This window comes from Symsagittifera roscoffensis, chromosome 1 (assembly GCF_963678635.1).
Source record: "Symsagittifera roscoffensis chromosome 1, txSymRosc1.1, whole genome shotgun sequence".
In the NCBI taxonomy this organism is placed as follows: domain Eukaryota; kingdom Metazoa; phylum Xenacoelomorpha; order Acoela; family Convolutidae; genus Symsagittifera; species Symsagittifera roscoffensis.
This window is the reverse complement of record NC_087062.1, coordinates 75,458,813-75,479,484: the sequence shown is the minus strand read 5'-3', so window position 1 is coordinate 75,479,484 and position 20,672 is coordinate 75,458,813. Positions and strand designations below refer to the sequence as shown.

Below are 20,672 nucleotides of genomic sequence, written 5' to 3'. Positions count from 1 at the left end.
CGACAGATTTTTTTTGCTTTTCGAAATATTGCACTTTTTGTAAGTTTTTGAAGCAAAAAAAACAGACGTTCTTATCAATTTTTGAATTTAAGATATACACTTTGCACGGAAATAGAAAAGTGATTTCTATTGAGAATGTCAACCGTTGGCACCAGGCAGCCCGATTGGTTAAGGCGTCTGACTTGAAAACAAATGTGATCTCCACGCACATGTTGGAATCCTGCTGGCGGCGACTCTCACTGGCTGAAATGGCAGATTTTTAGGCTGGTGAAAAATGCGTAATTGCGTCAGATTTGTTCGTTTGCTTTATAAAAACTTGCGATTTTTGGTACCTATTTTTTTGAAAAAAAACCGCTGTTTTTAATCATTTTTTAAGATTAAATTTTATACACTTTACACTGAAATACAATAGCTATTTTTGCTGAGACATTGAATTTTTGGTAGCAGCGATGGTCAAGTGGTCTAGAAGTGTGATTCGAAATAAGATTTGATCTTTCGAAACAGGTTCGAATCCTGCTGGCTGCATTTTGTACTGGCAAAAAGAGTAGAATTTTAAATTGGTGAAAAATGCATATTTGCCTCGCTTTTTTTTATTTGCTGTTTAAAATTGTTTTTCGATATCTGTTTTTCAAAAAAAAACAGCTGTTTTTAATCAATTTTTAAGTTTAAATATACATGTCGCATGGAAATACAATAGCTATTTTCGTCAGATTTTTCATTATTGGCAGCAGTCATGGCCGAATAGTTAAGGCGTCGCACTTAAAATCAGATATGGTCTTCGCTTGCAGGTCCGAATCCTTGTGTTTGCTATTTATACTGGCAAAAAAGCAGATCTTTAGATTGCTGTAAATGCATATTTGCGTCCAATTTTTTTTGCTTTTCAAAATATTGCAATTTTTGTTTGTTTTTTGAAGAAAAAAGAACAGAAGTTATTTATCAATTTTTGATTTTAAGATATACACTTTACACTGGAATACAAAAGCGATTTTTGATGAGACTTTCAACCGTTGGCACCAGGCAAGCCCGAGTGGTTAAAGCGTCTGACTCGGAAACAAATGTGATCTCCACGCACAAGTTCGAATCATGCTGGCGGCGACTCACTCTGGCTGAAATGGCAAAACTTAAGGTTGATGAAAAATGCGTATTCGCGTCAGATTTTTTCGTTTGCTTTATAAAAACTTGCGATTTTTGGTACCTCTTTTTTTGAAAAAAAAACGCTGTTTTGAATCATTTTTCAAGATTCAAAATATACACTTTACACTGAAATGTAATGGCTATTTTTGTTGAGACGTTGGTTTAATGGTAGAAGTTGCGGGCAAGTGGTTGAGGGGTGTGATTCGAAAGCAGTTATGATCTTGCGGGAGCAGGTTCGAATACTGCTTGCTACACTTTTTACTGGCAAAAAGAGTAGATTTTTAAATCGGTGAAAAATGCATTTTTGCGTTGCATTTTTTTATTTGCTGTTTAAAATTGTTTTTCGATGTCTGTTTTGTCAAAATAAAAAACAGCTGTTTTTAATCTGCTTTTAAATTTAAATATACATATCGCATGGAAATACAATAGCTATTTTCTTAAGAATTTTTTTGTATTTGCAGCAGCCATGGCCGAGTGTTTAAGGCGTCTGATTCGAAATCTGATGTGAACTCCACGCGCGAGGTCGAATCATGCTGTCTGCGATTGTCATTAGCTGAAATGGCAGATTTTTAGTTCGGCGAAAAATTTGTTTTCGCTTCAGAATTTTTCTTTTGCTTTGTGAAATTCGGCGATTTTGATATCTGTTGTTTGAAAAAAAGAACAGCTGTTTTCAATCATTTTTCAAATATAACATATACACTTCACACTGGAAAACAATCGCGATTTTTGTTGAGATTTTGAATCGTTGGCAGTGGGCATGCCCTACTGTCTAAGCGGTATGACTCGAAAACAGATGTTATCTTTACGCGCATGTTCGAATCCTTCTGACGGCGACTCTCGCTGGCTGAAATGGCAGAATTTTAGGTTGGTGAAAAATGCGTACTCGCGTCAGATTTTTTCATTTGCTTTATAAAAACTTGCAATTTTTGGTACCTCTTTTTTTTGAAAAAAAAAGAACAGCTGTTTTTAATCATCTTTTAAGATTCAAGATATACACTTTACACCAAAATACAATGGCTATTTTTGTTGGGTTTTGAATTGTTGGTAGCAGCTATGGCCAAGTGGTTAAGGAGTGTGATTCAAAATAATTTGTGATCTTTTGAAGCAGGTTCGAATCCTGCTGGCTGCACTTTGTACTGGCAAAAAGAGTAGAATTTTAAACTATTGAAAAATGCACGTGTGCGTGGCTTTTTTATTTGATGATTAAAATTGTTTTCGATGTCTGTTTTTCAAAAAAAAACAACAGTATTTGATCAATTTTTAAATATCAATATGCATCGCATGGAAATACAATAACTATTTTTCTTCAGATTTTTCATTATTGGCAGCAGTCATGGCCGAATAGTTAAGGCGTCGGACTTAAAATCAGATGTGGTCTTCGCTTGCAGGTCCGAATCCTTCTGTTTGCTTTTTATACTGGCAAAAAAGCTGATCTTTAGATTGCTGTAAATGCATATTTGCGTCCGATTTCTTTTGCTTTTCAAAATATTGCACTGTATGTTTTTTGAAGAAAAAGAACAGAAGTTCTTTATCAATTTTTGATTTTATGATATACACTTTACACTGAAATACAAAAGCGATTTTTGTTGAGAATTTCAACCGTTGGCACCAGGCAAGCCCGAGTGGTTAAAGCGCCTGACTCAGAAACAAATGTGATCTCCACGCACAAACAGCTGTTTTCAATCATTTTCTAAGATTCAAGATATACAGTTTACACTGAAACACAATTGCTATTTTTGTTGAGACGTTGAATTTTTGGTAGCAGCGATGGCCAAGTGGTAAAGGAGTGGGATTCGAAATCACATGTGATCTTGTCGGAGCAGGTTTGAAGCCTGCTGGCGGCACTTTGTACTTGTGAAAGGAGTAGATTTTTATATTGGTGAAAAATTCACATTTGCGTCGCTTTTTTATTTGCTGATGAAAATTGTTTTTCGATATCTGTTTTTTCAAAAAAAAACAACAGTTTTTGATCAAGTTTTAAATATAATTATACATAACGCATGGAAATACAATAACTATTTTTTTCTTCAAATTCTCAATTATTAGCAGCAGCCATTGCCAAGTGGTTAAGCCCTCCTACTTGAAATCAGATGTAATCTTCACCCGCAGGTTCGAATTCTTCTAGCTGCGATTGTCCCTGGCTGAAATGGCAGATTTTAAGGTTGATGAAAGGTCCGTATTCGCATCAGAATTTTTATCTTGCTTTATAAAAGTTTGCGATTTTGTTACCTATTTTTTTGGAAAAAAAGAATAGCTGTTTTTAATCATTTGTTTATTTAGATTCAAGATATACACTTTACACTTAAATACAATGGCTATTTTTGTTGAGATGTTGACATTTTAGTAGCAGCCATGGCCAAGTGATTAAGGCGTCTGAATCAAAGTCAGATGTGATATTTTTGCGTAGATTCGAATCCTGCTGGCTGGGATTGTCATTGGCAAAATAGCAGATCTCAAGATTGCTGAAAAATGCGTATTTGCCTCAGATTTTTTTGCTTGCAGTATAAAAACTTGCAATTTGTTGTACCTATTTTTTTTTGAAAAAAAAGGGCAGCTGTTTTTAATCATCTTTTGAGATTCAAGATATACACTTTACACCAAAATACAATGGCTATTCTTGTTGGGTTTTGAATTGTTGGTAGCAGCTATGGCCAAGTGGTTAAGGAGTGTGATTCAAATTAAGTTGTGATCTTTTGAAGCAGGTTCGAATCCTGCTGGCTGCACTTTGTACTGGCAAAAAGAGTAGAATTTTAAATTGGTGAAAAATGCACATTTGATCACTTTTTAAATATCAATATACATCGCATGGAAATACAATAACTATTTTTCTTCAGATTTTTCATTATTGGCAGCAGTCATGGCCGAATAGTTAAGGCGTCGGACTTAAAATCAGATGTGGTCTTCGCTTGCAGGTCCGAATCCTTCTGTTTGCTTTTTATACTGGCAAAAAGCTGATCTTTAGATTGCTGTAAATGCATATATGCGTCCGATTTCTTTTGCTTTTCAAAATATTGCAATGTATGTTTTTTGAAGAAAAAAGAACAGAAGTTCTTTATCAATTTTTGATTTTATGATATACACTTTACACTGAAATACAAAAGCGATTTTTGTTGAGACTTTCAATCGTTGGCACTAGACATGCCCGAGTGGTTGAGGCGTCTGACTCGAAAACGAATGTGATCTCCACGCACAAGTTCGAATCCTGCTGTCTGCGATTGTCACTGGCTGAAATGGCAGATTTTTAGTTTGATGAAAAATTTGTTTTCGATTCAGAAATTTTTTTTTGCTTTGTGAAATTCGGCGATTTTGATATCTGTTGTTTGAAAAAAAGAACAGCTGTTTTCAATCAATTTTTAAATATAACATATACACTTCACACTGGAAAACAATCGCGATTTTTGTTGAGATTTTGAATCGTTGGCAGCAGGCATGCCCTAGTGTCTAAGCGGTATGGCTCGACAAGAGATGTTATCTTTACGCGCATGTTCGAATCCTTCTGGCGGCGACTCTCGCTGGCTGAAATGGCAGATTTTTAGGTTGGTGAAAAATGCGTACTCCGGTCAGATTTTTTTCTTTTGCTTTATAAAAACTTGCGATTTTGGTACCTCTTTTTTGTAAAAAAAAACGCTGTTTTTAATCATTTTCCAAGATTCAAGATATACACTTTACACTGAAGTATAATGGCTATTTTTTGTTGAGACGTTGATTATATGGTAGCAGCTATGGCCAAGTGGTTAAGGGGTGTAATTCAAAAGTAGATGTGATCTTATGGGAGCAGGTTAGAATCCTGACTGCTCCACTTTGTACTGGCAAAAAGAGTAGATTTTTAAATAGTTGAAAAATGTATGTTTGCGTCGAATTTTTTTTTGCTGTTTAAAATTATTTTTCGATGTCTGTTTTGTCAAAAAAAACTGCTGTTTTTAATCTGCTTTTAAATTTAAATATACATTTCGCATGGAAATACAATATCTATTTTCTTACTATTTTTTTATTTGAAGCAGACATGGCCGAAAGGTTAAGGCGTTTGACTCGAAATCGTGGAGATCTTCACGCGCAGGTTCGAATCCTGCTGGCTGCGATTGTCACTGGCTGAAATGGCAGAATTTTAGTTTGGTGAAAAATTCGTTTTCGCGTCAGAATTTTTCTTTTGCTTTGTGAAATTTGGAGATTTTGGCATCTGTTGTTTGAAAAAAAAGAACAGCTGTTTTCAATCAATTTTTAAATATAACATATTCACTTCACACTGGAAAACAACCGCGATTTTTGTTGAGATTTTGAATTGTTGGCAGCAGGCAGGCCCTAGTGCTTAAGCGGTATGACTCGAAAACAGATGTTATCTTTACACGCATGTTCGAATCCTGTTGGCGGCGACTCTCGCTGGCTGGAATGGCAGATTTTTAGGTTGGTGAAAAATGCGTACTCGCGTCAGAGTTTTTTTATTGCTTTATAAAAACTTGCGATTTTTGGTTATTTTTTTTGAAAAAAAAACAGCAGTTTTTAATCATTTTTTAAGATTCAAGATTTACAATTTACACTGAAATACAATGGCTACTTTTGTTGAGACATTGAATTTTTGTTAGCACGTATGGCCAAGTGGTTAAGGAGTGTGATTCGAAAGCAGTTGTGATCTTGTGGGAGCAGGTACGAATCCTGCCTGTTACGCTTTGTACTGGCAAAAAGAGTAGATTTTTCAATTGGTGAAAAACGCATATTTGCGTCGCATTTTTTAATTTGCTGTTTAAAATTGTTTTTCGATGTCTGTTTTGTCAAAAAAAACAGCTGCTTTTAATCTGCTTTTAAATATAAATATACAAATCGCATGGAAATACAAAAGCTAATTTTTTGAGATTTTTTAAAATTATCAGCAGCCATGGCCGAGTGGTTAAGGCGTCTGACTCGAAATCTGATGTGATCTTCACGCGGAGGTTCGAATCCTGCTGACTGCAATTGTCACTGGCTGAAATATTAGAATTTTAGTTTGGTGAAAAATTCGTTTTCGCGTCAGAATTTTTCTTTTGCTTTGGGAAATTTGGCGATTTTGGTATCTGTTGTTTGAAAAAAAAGAACAGCTGTTTTCAATCAATTTTTGAATATAACATATACATTCAAAATGGAAAACCATCGCGATTTTTGTTGAGATTTTGAATCGTTGGCAGCAGGCATGCCCTAGTGCTTGAGCGGTTTGACTCGAAAACAGATGTTATCTTTAGGCGCATGTTCGAATCCTGTTGGCGGCGACTCTCGCTGGCTGGAATGGCAGATTTTTAGGTTGGTGAAAAATGCGTACTCGCGTCGGATTTTTTCAATTGCTTTAAAAAAACTTGCAATTTCTGGTACCTTTTTTCGAAGAAAAAAAACAGCTGTTTTTAATCTTTTTTTAAGATTCAAGATATACACTTTACACTGAAATACAATGGTTATTTTTGTTGAGACATTGAAGTTTTGTTAGCAGCTATGGCCAAGTGGTTAAGAAGTATGCTTTGAAATCAGTTATGATCTTGTCGGAGCAGGTTCGAATCCTGCATGCTACGCTTTGTACTGGCAAAAAGACTGGATTTTTCAATTGGTGAAAAACGCATATTTGCGTCGCATTTTTTGTTTGCAGTTTGAAATTGTTTTTCGATGTCTGTTTTTTCAAAAAAAACAGCTGTTTCTAATCATTTTTTAAATGTAAATGTTCATGTCGCATGGAAATACAATAGTTATTTTCTTCAGATTTTTTATTATTGGCAGCAGTCATGGCCGAATAGTTAAGTCGTCGGACTTAAAATCAGATGTCGTCTTCGCTTGCAGATCCGAATCCTTCTGTGAGCTCCACGCCCAGGTTTGAATCCTACTGGCTGCGATACGCACTAGCAAGAGGCGCGGTTTTTTTAGATGCAATACAGTTTTCTTTTTCTCAGATTTGTTTCGAATATTGAGTTTTTGCGGTATTTGGTATCTGTTTTTTGGAAAGTAAAAGATGTCGAGTTGGATTAATTCATTAAATTTAAAATATACAATTACTTTGAAATATGAGGTTTTTGATTCTTTCTGAGCAGCCATGGCCGAGTGGGTAAGGCGTCTGACTAGTGACTAGACACAGATGTGATCTTCACGCACAGGCTCAAATGCTACTGGCTGCGATTCGTACTAGCAAATTCAGGAATTCTTTAGATGGATCAAAAACTATTTTTTCTTAGATTTGCTTCCAATATTGAGTTATTGCGGTTTTTGATATCTGTTTTTTTTTAAAAAGATGCTGAATCGAACTAAATATTCAAAACTAAAATAAACATTTACCTTAAACTACGATTCCTTTTTTGTTGAAGTTTAGATGCATTCTGAGGCGCCATGGCCGAGTGGGTAAGGCGTCTGACTAGATATCGGCTGTGAGACCACGCGCAGGTTCGATTCGTATTGCCTGCGATACGCACTAGCAAGAGGGGCAGTTTTTTTAGATGGGTCAATAGAGATTTCTTTTTCTCAGATTTGTTTCGAATATTGAGTTTTTGCGGTATTTGGTATCTGTTTTTTGAAGAAAAAATATGTCGTGTTGAATAAGTTTTTTAAAATTAACATATACATTTACCTTGAAATACAATTCCTATTTTGTTGAGATTCTGATTCATTCTGAGCAGCCATGGCCGAGACATCAGATGTGATCTCCACGCCCAGCCTTGAATCCTACTGGCTTCGATACGCACTAGCAAGAGGGGAAGTTTTTTAGATGGGTCAATAGAGTATTTTTTTTTTCTTAGATTTGTTTCGAATTTTGAGTTAATGCGGTTTTTTGGCATCTGTTTTTTTTTCAAAAAAAACATGTCGAGTTGAATCAAAAATTTAAAACTGACATAAACATTTACCTTGAAATACAATTCCTACTTTTTGAGATTTTTCTATCATTCAGAGCAGCCAAGGGCGAGTGGTTAAGGCGTCTGATTAGAAATCAGATGTGAGCTTCACGCGCACGGTCGAATCCTGCTGGCTGCGATTCGCACTAGTAAGCGGGGGAGTTTTTCAGATGGGTCAATACAGTATTTTTTTTCTCAGATTTGTTTCGAGTTTTGAGTTTTTGTGGTTTTTGGTTTCTGTTTTCCGAAAAAAAAAAGATGTCGAGTTGAATTATTTTTTAAAAAAAAAATCTATACATTTACCTTGAAATACAATTTCTATTTTGTTGAGATTCTGATTCTTTCTGAGCAGCTGTGGCCGAGTGGATAAGGCGTCTGACTAGACATCACATGTGATCTCAAGCACAGGTTTGAATACTGTTGGATGCGCTGCGTACTAGCAAGAGTGGCAGATTTTTCGATGGGTCAAAATTTTTTTTTTCAGATTTAATTCGAATCTTGAGTTAATAAAGTTTTTGGTATCTGTTTTTTTGGAAAAAACGTATGTCGAGTTGAATCAAAATTTTAAAACTGACATACATATACATTTACGTTGAATAACAGTAGCTATTTTTTGAGATTTTTTTATTATTCGGAGCAGCCATGGGCGAGTGGTTAAGGCGTCTGACTAGAATTCAGATGTGATCTTCACGCAAAGGTTGGAAACCTGCTGGCTGCGACACGCAGTAGCAAGAGGATAAGTTTTTTCAGATGGGTCAGTAGAACATGTTTTTTCTCAGATTTGTATCGAATATTGAGTTTTTGCGGTTTTTGGTATCTGTTTTCTGGAAAAAAAGATGTCGAGTTGAATCAATTTTTTTGAAAAAAAAAACATATACATTTACCTTGAAACACATTTGCTATTTTGTTGCGATTTTTAATCCTTCCGAGCAGCCTTGGGCGAGTTGTTAAGGCGTCTGACTGGAAATCAGGTATGATTTTCACGCGCAGGTTCGAATCCTGCTAGCTGCGATTCGTACTAGGAATATGAGGAGTTTTTTACAAGGGTCAGAAAATTATTTTTTTTCTCAGATTTGTTTCGAATATTGAGTTATTGCGGTTTTTGGTATCTGCTTTTTGAATAAAAAGGATGTCGAGTTGAACTAAATTTTTAAAATTAACATATACATTTACCTTGAAATACAAATCCTATTTTGCTGAGATTTTGACTCATTCTGAGCAGCCATGGCCGAGTGGTTAAGGCGTCTGACGAGAAATCAGATGTGATCTTCACGCGCAGGATCGAATCCTGCTGGCTGCGACTCGTACAAGCAAAATGAGGAGTTTTTCAGATGAGTCAAAAAAGTGTTTTTTTTTCTCAGATTTGTTTCGATTTTTGAGTTATTGCGGTTTTTGGTATCTGATTTTTGAAAAAAAAAGATGCCGAGTTGAACTCTTCTTTTAAGTTTGACATATACAATCACCTTGAAATACAATCCCTATTTTGTTGAGATTCTGATTCTTTCTGAGCAGCTGTGGCCGAGTGGACAAGGCGTCTGACTAGACATCACATGTGATCTCCACACCCAAGTTTGAGTCCTACTGGCTGGGATGCGTACTAGCATGAGGGGCAGTTTTTTAGATGAGTCAAAATAGTTTTTTTTTCTCTCAGATTTGCTTCGAGTATTGCGTTTTTGCGGTTTTTGATATCTGTTTTTTGAAAAAAAAAAGAAGTCGTGTTGAATTATAATTTTTTTAAAAAAACATATACATTTACCTTGAATTACAGCTCCTTTTTTTGAGATTTTTACTCATTCGGAGCAGCCATGCCCGGCTGGTTAAGGCGTCTGACTAGAAATCAGATGTGATCTTCACGCGCAGTTTCGAATCCTGCTGGCTGCGATTCGTACTAGCAAAATGAGGAGTTTTTTAGAAGGGTCAAAAAAGTGTTTTTTTTGTCTCAGTTTTGCTTTGAATATCGAGTTATTGCGGTTTTTGGTATCTGCTTTTTGAACAAAAAGGATGTCGAGTTGAACTAAATTTTTAAAATTAACTTAAACATTTACCTTGAAATACAAATCCTATTTTGCTGAGATTCTGACTCATTCTGAGCAGCCATGGCAGAGTGGGTAAGGCGTCTGACTAGACATCACATGTCATCTTCACGCCCAGGTTTGATTACTGTTCGATGCGATACGTACTGGCAAAAGTGGCAGATTTTTCGATGGGTCAAAAAATATTTTTTTCACCAGATTTGTTTCGAATATTGAGTTCATGCGGTTTTTGGTATCTGTTTTTTGAAAAAAACATATGTCGAATTGAAATATTTTTTTTGAAAAAAAAAAACGTATACATTTACCTTGAAATACAATTCCTATTTTATTGAGGTTTTTAATCCTTCGGCGCAGCCATGGTCAAGTGTTTAAGGCGTCTGAATCGAACTTAAATGTGATCTTCACGCGCAGGTTCGAACCCTGCTGGCTGCGCTTCGTTTTAGCAAATGGGCAGATTTTTAAATGGGTCAAAAAAGTGTTTTTTTTCTCAGATTTGTTTCAATTTTTGAGTTATTGCGGTTTTTGGTATCTGATGTTTGAAAAAAAAAGGTGCCGAGTTGAACTCTTTTTTTAAATTTGACATATACAATCACCTTGAAATACAATCCCTATTTTGTTGAGATTCTGATTCTTTCTGAGCAGCTATGGCCGAGTGGATAAGGCGTCTGACTAGACATCACATGTGATCTCCACACCCAAGTTTGAGTCCTACTGGCTGGGATGCGTACTAGCATGAGGGGCAGTTTTTTAGATGAGTCAATAGAGTATTTTTCTCAGATTTGCTTCGAGTATTGCGTTTTTGCGGTTTTTGATATCTGTTTTTTGAAAAAAAAAAGAAGTCGAGTTGAATTATTATTATTTTTAAAAAACATATACATTTACCTTGAAATACAGTTCCTTTTTTTGAGGTTTTTACTCATTCGGAGCAGCCATGCCCGGCTGGTTAAGGTGTCTGACTAGAAATCAGATGTGATCTTCACGCGCAGTTTCGAATCATGCTGGCTGCGATTCGTACTAGCAAAATGAGGAGTTTTTTAGAAGGATCAAAAAAGTGTTTTTTTTCTCAGTTTTGCTTTGAATATCGAGTTATTGCTGTTTTTGGTATCTGCTTTTTGAATAAAAAGGATGTCGAGTTGAACTAAATTTTTAAAATTAACATAAACATTTACCTTGAAATACAAATCCTATTTTGCTGAGATTCTGACTCATTCTGAGCAGCCATGGCAGAGTGGGTAAGGCGTCTGACTAGACATCACATGTCATCTTCACGCCCAGGTTTGAATACTGTTCGATGCGATACGTACTAGCAAAAGTGGCAGATTTTTCGATGGGTCAAAAAATATTTTTTTCCCCAGATTTGTTTCGAATATTGAGTTCATGCGGTTTTTGGTATCTGTTTTTTAAAAAAAAAAGATGCCGAGTTGAACTCTTTTTTTTTAAAATTTGACATATACAATCACCTTGAAATACAATCCCTATTTTGTTGAGATTCTGATTCTTTCTGAGCAGCTGTGGCCGAGTGGATAAGGCGTCTGACTAGACATCACATGTGATCTCCACACCCAAGTTTGAGTCCTACTGGCTGGGATGCGTACTGGCATGAGGGGCAGTTTTTTAGTTGAGTCAATAGAGTATTTTTTTCTCAGATTTGCTTCGAGTATTGCGTTTTTGCGGTTTTTGATATCTGTTTTTGGAAAAAAAGAAGTCGAGTTGAATTATTATTTTTTTTAAAAAATATATACATTTACCTTGAAATACAGTTCCTTTTTTTGAGATTTTTACTCATTCGGAGCAACCATGCCCGGCTGGTTAAGGCGTCTGACTAGAAATCAGATGTGATCTTCACGCGCAGTTTCGAATCCTGCTGGCTGCGATTCGTACTAGCAAAATGAGGAGTTTTTTAGAAGGGTCAAAAAATTGTTTTTTTTTCTCATTTTTGCTTTGAATATCGAGTTATTGCGGTTTTTGATATCTGCTTTTTGAATAAAAAGGATGGCGAGTTGAACTAAATTTTTTAAATTAACATAAACATTTAACTTGAAATACAAATCCTATTTTGCTGAGATTCTGACTCATTCTGAGCAGCCATGGCAGAGTGGGTAAGGCGTCTGACTAGACATCACATGTCATCTTCACTCCCAGGTTTGAATACTGTTCGTTGCGATACGTACTAGCAAAAGTGGCAGATTTTTCGATGGCTCAAAAAATATTTTTTTCCCCAGATTTGTTTCGAATATTGAGTTCATGCGGTTTTTGGTGTCTGTTTTTGAAAAAACATATGTCGAGTTGAAATATTTTTTTTGAAAATAAAACGTATACATTTACCTTAAAATACAATTCCTATTTTATTGAGGTTTTTAATCCTTCGGCGCAGCCATGGTCAAGTGTTTAAGGCGTCTGAATCGAACTTAAATGTGATCTTCACGCGCAGGTTCGAACCCTGCTGGCTGCGATTCGTTTTAGCAAATGGGCAGATTTTTAAATGGGTCAAAAAAGTGTTTTTTTTTCTCAGATATGTTTCAATTTTTGAGTTATTGCGGTTTTTGGTATCTGATTTTTGAAAAAAAAAGATGCCGAGTTGAACTCTTTTTTTTTAAGTTTGACATATACAATCACCTTGAAATACAATCCCTATTTTGTTGAGATTCTGATTCTTTCTGAGCAGCTGTGGCCGAGTGGATAAGGCGTCTGACTAGACATCACATGTGATCTCCACACCCAAGTTTGAGTCCTACTGGCTGGGATACGTACTAGCATTTTTGATATCTGTTTTTTGAAAAAAAAAGAAGTCGAGTTGAATTATTATTTTTTTAAAAGAACATATACATTTACCTTGAAATACAGTTCCTTTTTTTGAGATTTTTACTCATTCGGAGCAGCCATGCCCGGCTGGTTAAGGAGTCTGACTAGAAATCAGATGTGATCTTCACGCGCAGTTTCGAATCCTGCTGGCTGCGATTCGTACTAGCAAAATGAGAAGTTTTTTAGAAGGGTCAAAAAAGTGTTTTTTTTTCTCAGTTTTGCTTTCAATATCGAGCTATTGCGGTTTTTGGTATCTGCTTTTTGAATAAAAAGGATCTCGAGTTGAACGAAATTTTTAAAATTATTATAAACATTTACCTTGAAATACAAATCCTATTTTGCTGAGATTCTGACTCATTCTGAGCAGCCATGGCAGAGTGGGTAAGGCGTCTGACTAGACATCACATGTCATCTTCACGCCCAGGTTTGAATACTGTTCGATGCGATACGTACTAGCAAAAGTGGCAGATTTTTCGATGGGTCAAAAAATATTTTTTCCCCAGATTTGTTTCGAATATTGAGTTCATGCGGTTTTTGGTATCTGTTTTTAGAAAAAACATATGTCGAGTTGAAATAATTTTTTTGAAAAAAAAAACTTATACATTTACCTTGAAATACAATTCCTATTTTATTGAGGTTTTAAATCCTTCGGAGCAGCCATGGTCAAGTGTTTAAGGTGTCTGACTCGAACTTAAATGTTATCTTCACGCGCAGGTTCGAACCCTGCTGGCTGCAATTCGTTTTAGCAAATGGGCAGATTTTTAAGTGGGTCAAAAAAGTGTTTTTTTTTCTCAGATTTGTTTCGAATTTTGAGTTATTGCGGTTTTTGGTATCTGATTTTTCAAAAAAAAAGATATCGATTTGAACAGTTTTTTAAATTTAATATATACTTTTACCTTGAAATACAATCCCTTTTTTGTTGAGATTCTGATTCATTTCGAGCAGCAATGACCGAGTGGATAAGGCGTCTGACTAGACATCACATGTGATCTCACGCCCAGGTCTGAATACTGTTGGATGCGCTACGAACTAGCAAGAGCGGGAGTTTTTCAGATGGGTCAGTAGAGTATGTTTTTTCTCAGGTTTGTTTCGAATATTGAGTTTGCAGTTTTTGGTAACTGTTTTCTGAAAAAACAAGATTTCGAGTTGAATTGATTTTAAAAAAAAACATACAATAACTTTGAAATACATTTCCTATTTTGTTGAGATTTTTAATCCTTCCGAGCAGCCATGGTCGAGTGGTTAAGGCGTGCGACTCCAACTTAGATGTGATCTTTACGCGCAGGTTTGAATCCTGCTGGCTGCAATTCGTTCTAGCAAATGGGCAGATTTTTCAACGGGACAAAGAATTGTTTTTTTTTTCTCAGATTTGTTTCGAATTATGAGTTATTGCGGCTCTTGGTATCTGTTTTTTGAAAAAAAGTCGAGTTGAATTCAATTTTTAAAATTAACATATACATTTATCTTGAAATACAATTCCTATTTTGTTGAGATGCTGATTCATTCTGAGCAGCCATGGCAGAGTGGGTAAGGCGTCTGACTAGACATCACATGTCATCTTCACGCCCAGCTTTGAATACTGTTGGATGCGATACGTACTAGCAAAATTAGCAGATTTTTCGATGGGTCAAAAAGTATTTTTTCCCCAGATTTGTTTGGATTATTGAGTTAATGCGGTTTTGGTATCTCTTTTTTGAAAAAACAAATGTCGAGTTGAATCCAAAATTTAAAATTGACATATAAACTTACCTTGAAATAAAGTAACTACTTTTTGAGATTTTTCAATCATTCGGAGCAGCCATGGCCGAGTGGTTAAGGTGTGTGTCTAGAAATCAGTTGAGAACTTCACGCACAGGTTCGAATCCTGCTAGCTGCGATTCGTGCGAGCAAAACGAGGAGATTTTTTGATGGGTAAAAAAATGATTTTTTCTCTCAGATTGGCTTCGAATATTGAGTTAATGCGGTGTTTGGTATGTTTCTTTAAAAAAATGTTGAATCGAACTAAATATTTAACATTAACATATACATTTAACTCGAAAGACAATTCCTATTTTGTTGAGGTTTTGAAGCATTCTGAGCAGCCATGGCCGAGTGGGTAAGGCGTCTGACTAGACATCAGAATCGATCTTCACCCCCAAGTTTGAGTCCTACTGGCTGCGATGCGCACTAGCAAGAGGAGCAGTTTTTTAGATGGGTGAATAGAGTATTTTTTCTCAGATTTGTTTCGAATATTGAGGTTTTGCGGTTTTCGGTAGCTAATTTTCGAAAAAAAAGATGTCGAGTTGAATTATTGTTTTTTAAAAAAAGTTATATACGTTTATCTTGAAATACAATTCCTATTTCTTTGAGATTTTTTATCATTCGTAGCAGCCATGGTCGAGTGGTTAAGGCGTTTGACTAGAAAGCAGAAGAGATCTTCTTGCGCATGTTCGAATCCTGCTTGCTGCGATTCTTACTAGCAAAAACAGGAGTTTTTTAGAAGGGTCAAAAAAATGTTTTTTTTCTCAGATTTGCTTCGAATATCGAGTTATTGCGAATTTTGGTATCTTTTTTTTGAAAAAAAAAGAGGTCGAGTTGAATTATTTATTAAAAAAACATATACCTTTACCTTGAAATACAATTCCTATTTTGTTGAGATTTTTACAATTCTGAGCAGCCATGCCCGAGTGGTTAAGGCGTCTGACTAGAAATCAATTGTGATCATCACGCTCAGGTTCGAATCCTGCTGGCTGCAATACGCACTAGCAAGAGGGGGAATTTTTCAGATGGATCAGTAGAGTATGTTTTTTTCTCAGATTTGTTTCGAGTATTGAGTTATTGCGGTTTTTGTATCTGATTTTTGAAAAAAAAAGATGTCGCGTTGAATCAAAACTTTAAAATTGACAGTTGTATTTACCTTGAAATACAGTACCTATTTTTTGAGATTTTTGAATCATTCGGAGCAGCCATGCCCGAGTGGTTAAGGCGTCTGGCTAGAAATCAGATGTAATCTTCACGCGCAGGTTCGAATCCTGCGGGCTGCGATTCTACAAGCAAGAGGGGCAGTTTTTTAGATGGGTCAAAAGAGTAGTTTTTTTTTCTCAGATTTGTTTCGAATATTGAGTTTTTGCGGTTTTTGGTATCAGTTTTTTTTGAAAAAAAAGATGTCGAGTTGAATTATTATGATTTTTTTTAAAAAAACATATACATTTACCTTGAAATACAATTCCTATTTCTTTGAGAACTTTAATCATTCGGAGCAGCCATGACCAAGTGGTTAAGGAGTCTGACTAGAAATCAGTTGAGATCCTCACGCGCAGGTTCGAATCCTGCTGGCTGCTATCAAGAGGTGGAGTTTATCAGTTGGGTCAGTAGAGTATGTTTTTTCTCAGATTTGTTTCGAGTATTGAGTTATTGCGGTTTTTGTATCTGACTTTTGAAAAAAAAAGATGTCGCGTTGAATCAAAATTTTAAAATTGACATATGCATTTACCTTGAAATACAGTACCTATTTTTTGAGATTTTCCAATCATTCGGAGCAGCCATGGCCGAGTGGTTAAGGCGTCTGACTAGCTATCAGATGTGATCTTCACGCGCAGGATCGAATCTTGCTGGCTGCTATTCGTACAAGCAAGAGAGGAAGTTTTTGAAATGAGTCAGTAGAGAATGTTTTTTCTCAGATTTGTTTCGAATATTGAGTTTTTGCGGTTTTTGGTATCTAATTTTCGAAAAAAAAAAGATTTCGAGTTGATTTATTATTTTTTAAAAAAATTATATACATTTATCTTGAAATAAAATTCCTATTTCTTTGAGCTTTTAATCATTCGTAGCAGCCATGGTCGAGTGGGTAAGGCGTCTGACGAAAAATCAGAAGTGATCTTCTCGCGCAGGTTCGAATCCTGCTTGCTGCGATTCTTACAAGCAAAAAGAGGAGTTTTTTAGAAGGGTCAAAAAAGTGTTGTTTTTCTCAGATTTGCTTCGAATATCGAGTTATTGCGTTTTTTGGTATCTGTTTTTTGAAAAAAAAGATGTCGAGTTGAATTTTTTTTTTTTAAATATACCTTTACCTTGAAATACAATTCCTATTTTGTTGAGATTTTCATAACTCTGAGCAGCCATGCCCGAGTGGTTAAGGCGTCTGACTATAAATCAGTTGTGATCATCACGCGGAGGTTTGAATCCTGCTGGCTGCGATACGCACTAGCAAGAGGGGGAATTTTTCAGATGGGTCAGTAGAGTATGTTTTTTTCTCAGATTTGTTTCGAGTATTGAGTTATTGCGGTTTTTGTTATCTGATTTTTGAATAAAAAAGATGTCGCGTTGAATCAAAATTTTAAAATTGACAATTAAATTTAGCTTGAATTACAGTAACTACTTTTTGAGATTTTTCCATTAATCGGAGCAGCCATGGCCGAGTGGTTAAGGCGTCTGACAAGAAATCAGATGTTATCATCACGCGTAGGTTCGAATCCTGCTGGCTGCGATACGCACTAGCAAGAGGTGGATTTTTTCAGATGGGTCAGTAGAGTATGTTTTTTTCTCAGATTTGTTTCGAGTATTGATGTATTGCGGCTTTTGTATCTGATTTTTGAAAAAAAAAGATTTCGCGTTGAATCAAAATTTTAAAATTGACAATTACATTTAGCTTGAAATACAATTCCTATTTTGTTGAGATTTTCATAATTCTGAGCAGCCATGCCCGAGTGGTTAAGGCGTCTGACTATAAATCAGTTGTGATCATCACGCGGAGGTTTGAATCCTGCTGGCTGCGATACGCACTAGCAAGAGGGGGAATTTTTCAGATGGGTCAGTAGAGTATGTTTTTTTTTCTCAGATTTGTTTCGAGTATTGAGTTATTGCGGTTTTTGTATCTGATATTTGAAAAAAAAAGATGTCGCGTTGAATCAAAATTTTAAAATTGACAATTACATTTAGCTTGAATTACAGTAACTATTTTTTGAGATTTTTCCATTAATCGGAGCAGCCATGGCCGAGTGGTTAATGCGTCTGACTAGAAAGCAGATGTGATCTTCAGGCGCAGGTTCGAATCTTGCTGGCTGCGATTCGTTTAAGCAAGAGGAGAAGTTTTTCAAATGGGTCAGTAGAGAATGTTTTTTCTCAGATTTGTTTCGAATATTGAGTTTTTGCGGTTTTTGGCATCTAATTTTCGAAAAAAAAAAGATTTCGAGTTGAATTTTTTTTTTTTAAAAACATATACCTTTACCTTGAAATATAATTCCTATTTTGTTGAGATTTTCGTAATTCTGAGCAGCCATGCCCGAGTGGTTAAGGCGTCTGACTAGAAATCAGTTGTGATCATCACGCGTAGGTTTGAATCCTGCTGGCTGCGATACGCACTAGTAAGAGGGGGATTTTTTCACATGGGTCAGTAGAGTATGTTTTTTTATCAGATTTGTTTCGAGTATTGAGTTATTGCGGTTTTTGTATCTGTTTTTTGAAAAAAAAAAGATGTCAAGTTGCATCATTATGATTTTTTTTAAAAAAACATATACATTTACCTTGAAATACAATTCCTATTTCTTTGAGGTTTTTAAGCATTCGGAGCAGCCATGGCCGAGTGGTTAAGGCGTCTTACTAGAAGTAAGAAGTGATCTTCACGCGCAGGTTCAAATCCTGCTTGCTGCGATTGGTACAAGCAAGAGGGGCAGTTTTTTTAGATGGGTCAATAGAGTATTTATTTTCCTAGAATTGTTTCGAATATTGAGTTTTTGCGGTTTTTGGTATCTGTTTTTTTGAAAAAAAAAAGATGTCGCGTTGAATCAAAATTTTTAAATTGACAATTACGTTTACCTTGAATTACAGTAATTATTTTTTGAGATTTTTCCATCATTCTGAGCAGCCATGGCCGAGTGGTTAAGGCGTCTGACTAGAAATCAGATGTGATCTTCACGCGGAGGTTCGAATCCTGCTGGCTGCGATCCGTACAAGCAAGAAGGGCAGTTTTTTAGATGGGTCAATAGAGTATTTATTTTCCTAGAATTGTTTCGAATATTGAGTTTTTGCGGTTTTTAGTATCTGTTTTTTTAAAAAAAAAGATGTCGAGTTGAATTATTTTTTAAAAAAAACGTATATTTTACCTTGAAATACAATTCCTATTTTGCTGAGATTTTCATAATTCTGAGCAGCCATGCCCGACTGGTTAAGGCCCGTCTGACTAGAAATCAGATGTGATCATCACGCGCAGGTTTGAAGACTGCTGGCTGCGATACGCAATAACAAGAGGGGGAGTTTTTCAGATGGGTCAGTAGAGTATGTTTTTTTCTCAGATTTGTTTCGAGTATTGAGTTATTGTGAATTTTGGTATCTGTTTTTTGAAAAAAAAAGATGTCGAGTTGAATTATTTATTAAAAAAACATATACCTTTACCTTGAAGTACAATTCCTATTTTGTTGAGATATTCATAATTCGGAGCAGCCATGCCCGAGTGCTTAAGGCGTCTGACTAGAAATCAGTTGTGATCATCACGCGCAGGTTCGAATCATGCGGGATGCGATTCTACAAGCAAGAGGGGCAGTTTTTTAGATGGGTCTATAGAGTATTTTTTTTTTCTCAGATTTGTTTCGAATATTGAGTTTTTGCAGTTTTTGGTATCTGTTTTTTTGAAAAAAAAAAGATGTCGAGTTGAATTATTATGATTTTTTTTACAAAATACATATACATTAACCTTGAAATACAATTCCTATTTCTTTGAGAATTTTAATCATTCGGAGCAGCCATGGCCGAGTGATTAAGGCGTCTGACTAGAAATCAGATGTGATCTTCACGCGCAGGTTCGAATCCTGCTGGCTGCGATTCGTACAAGCAAGAGGGGAAGGTTTTTAGATGGGTCAATAGAGTTTTTTTTTCTCAAATCGACTATTGAGTTTTTGCGGTTTTTGATATCTGTTTTTTGAAAAAAACGATGCCGAGTTGAATTATTATGATTTTTTTAAAAAAAAAAACATATACATTTACTTGAAATACAATTCCTGTTTCTTTGAGATTTTAAATCAATCTAAGCAGCCATGGCCGAGTGGTTAAGGCGTCTGACTAGAAATCAGATGTGATCTTCACGCGCTGGTTGGAATCCTGCTGGCTGCGATTTGTACTAGCAAAAAGAGGAGTTTATTAGTAGGTCAAAAAAGTATTTTTTTTTTCTCAGATTTGCTTCGAATATCGAGTTATTGCGGTTTTCGGTATCTGTTTTTTGAAAAAAAAAAGATGTCGAGTTGAATTATTTTTTAAAAAAACATATACTTTTACCTTGAAATACAATTCCTAGTTTGTTGAGATTTTTCCATTATTCTGAGCAGCCATGGCCGAGTGGTTAAGGCGTCTGACTCGAAATCAGATGTGATCATCACGCGCAGGTTCAAACCCTGCTGGCTGCGATATGCACTAGCAAGAGGGAAAGTTTTTCAGTTGGGTCAGTAGAGTATGTTTTTTCTCAGATTTGTTTCGAGTATTGAGTTATTGCGGTTTTTGTTTCTGATTTTTGAAAAAAAAAAGATGTCGCGTTGAATTATTATGATTTTTAAAAAAAAAACATATACATTTACCTTGAAATACAATTCCCATTTTTTTGAGATTTTTAATCATTCGGAGCAGCCATGGCCGAGTGGTTACGGCGTCTGAATTGAAATCAGATCTGATCATCACGCGTCGGTTCGAATCTTGCTGGCTGCGATTCGTACAAGCAAGAGGGGAAGTTTTTTAGATGGGTCAATAGAGTGTTTTTTTTCTCAGATTTGTATCGAGTATTGAGTTTTTGCGGTTTTTGGTATCTGTTTTTTGAAAAAAAAAAGATGTCTAGTTGAATTATTTTTTAAAAAAAACATATACATTTACCTTGAAATACAATTCCCATTTTTTTGAGATTTTTAATCATTCG

At 35.7% G+C, this 20,672-nt stretch overlaps 1 protein-coding gene and 16 non-coding genes across 17 annotated transcripts in view; all 17 read left to right on the top strand.

Annotated features, from left to right (window-relative positions):
- The window catches only part of LOC134839865 (low-density lipoprotein receptor-related protein 2-like), a 213,029-nt gene that overhangs the window by 100,614 nt on the left and 91,743 nt on the right, over positions 1–20,672 (top strand). The gene's annotated exons all lie outside the window — the stretch shown is intronic.
- Positions 5,999–6,080, top strand: Trnas-cga (transfer RNA serine (anticodon CGA)). Its single transcript has one exon. It is a non-coding gene; the product is annotated as a tRNA-Ser (tRNA).
- Trnas-aga (transfer RNA serine (anticodon AGA)) lies at positions 9,186–9,267 on the top strand. Its single transcript has one exon. It is a non-coding gene; the product is annotated as a tRNA-Ser (tRNA).
- Positions 9,767–9,848, top strand: Trnas-aga (transfer RNA serine (anticodon AGA)). Its single transcript has one exon. It is a non-coding gene; the product is annotated as a tRNA-Ser (tRNA).
- Positions 15,455–15,536, top strand: Trnas-aga (transfer RNA serine (anticodon AGA)). Its single transcript has one exon. It is a non-coding gene; the product is annotated as a tRNA-Ser (tRNA).
- Trnas-aga (transfer RNA serine (anticodon AGA)) lies at positions 15,744–15,825 on the top strand. Its single transcript has one exon. It is a non-coding gene; the product is annotated as a tRNA-Ser (tRNA).
- On the top strand, positions 16,041–16,122 carry Trnas-aga (transfer RNA serine (anticodon AGA)). The gene has a single exon. It is a non-coding gene; the product is annotated as a tRNA-Ser (tRNA).
- On the top strand, positions 16,320–16,401 carry Trnaa-agc (transfer RNA alanine (anticodon AGC)). The gene has a single exon. It is a non-coding gene; the product is annotated as a tRNA-Ala (tRNA).
- Positions 16,611–16,692, top strand: Trnaf-aaa (transfer RNA phenylalanine (anticodon AAA)). Its single transcript has one exon. It is a non-coding gene; the product is annotated as a tRNA-Phe (tRNA).
- On the top strand, positions 17,183–17,264 carry Trnas-aga (transfer RNA serine (anticodon AGA)). Its single transcript has one exon. It is a non-coding gene; the product is annotated as a tRNA-Ser (tRNA).
- On the top strand, positions 17,762–17,843 carry Trnas-aga (transfer RNA serine (anticodon AGA)). The gene has a single exon. It is a non-coding gene; the product is annotated as a tRNA-Ser (tRNA).
- On the top strand, positions 18,050–18,131 carry Trnas-aga (transfer RNA serine (anticodon AGA)). The gene has a single exon. It is a non-coding gene; the product is annotated as a tRNA-Ser (tRNA).
- Trnas-aga (transfer RNA serine (anticodon AGA)) lies at positions 18,346–18,427 on the top strand. The gene has a single exon. It is a non-coding gene; the product is annotated as a tRNA-Ser (tRNA).
- On the top strand, positions 18,638–18,719 carry Trnas-aga (transfer RNA serine (anticodon AGA)). Its single transcript has one exon. It is a non-coding gene; the product is annotated as a tRNA-Ser (tRNA).
- On the top strand, positions 19,512–19,593 carry Trnas-aga (transfer RNA serine (anticodon AGA)). The gene has a single exon. It is a non-coding gene; the product is annotated as a tRNA-Ser (tRNA).
- Positions 19,801–19,882, top strand: Trnas-aga (transfer RNA serine (anticodon AGA)). Its single transcript has one exon. It is a non-coding gene; the product is annotated as a tRNA-Ser (tRNA).
- On the top strand, positions 20,091–20,172 carry Trnas-cga (transfer RNA serine (anticodon CGA)). Its single transcript has one exon. It is a non-coding gene; the product is annotated as a tRNA-Ser (tRNA).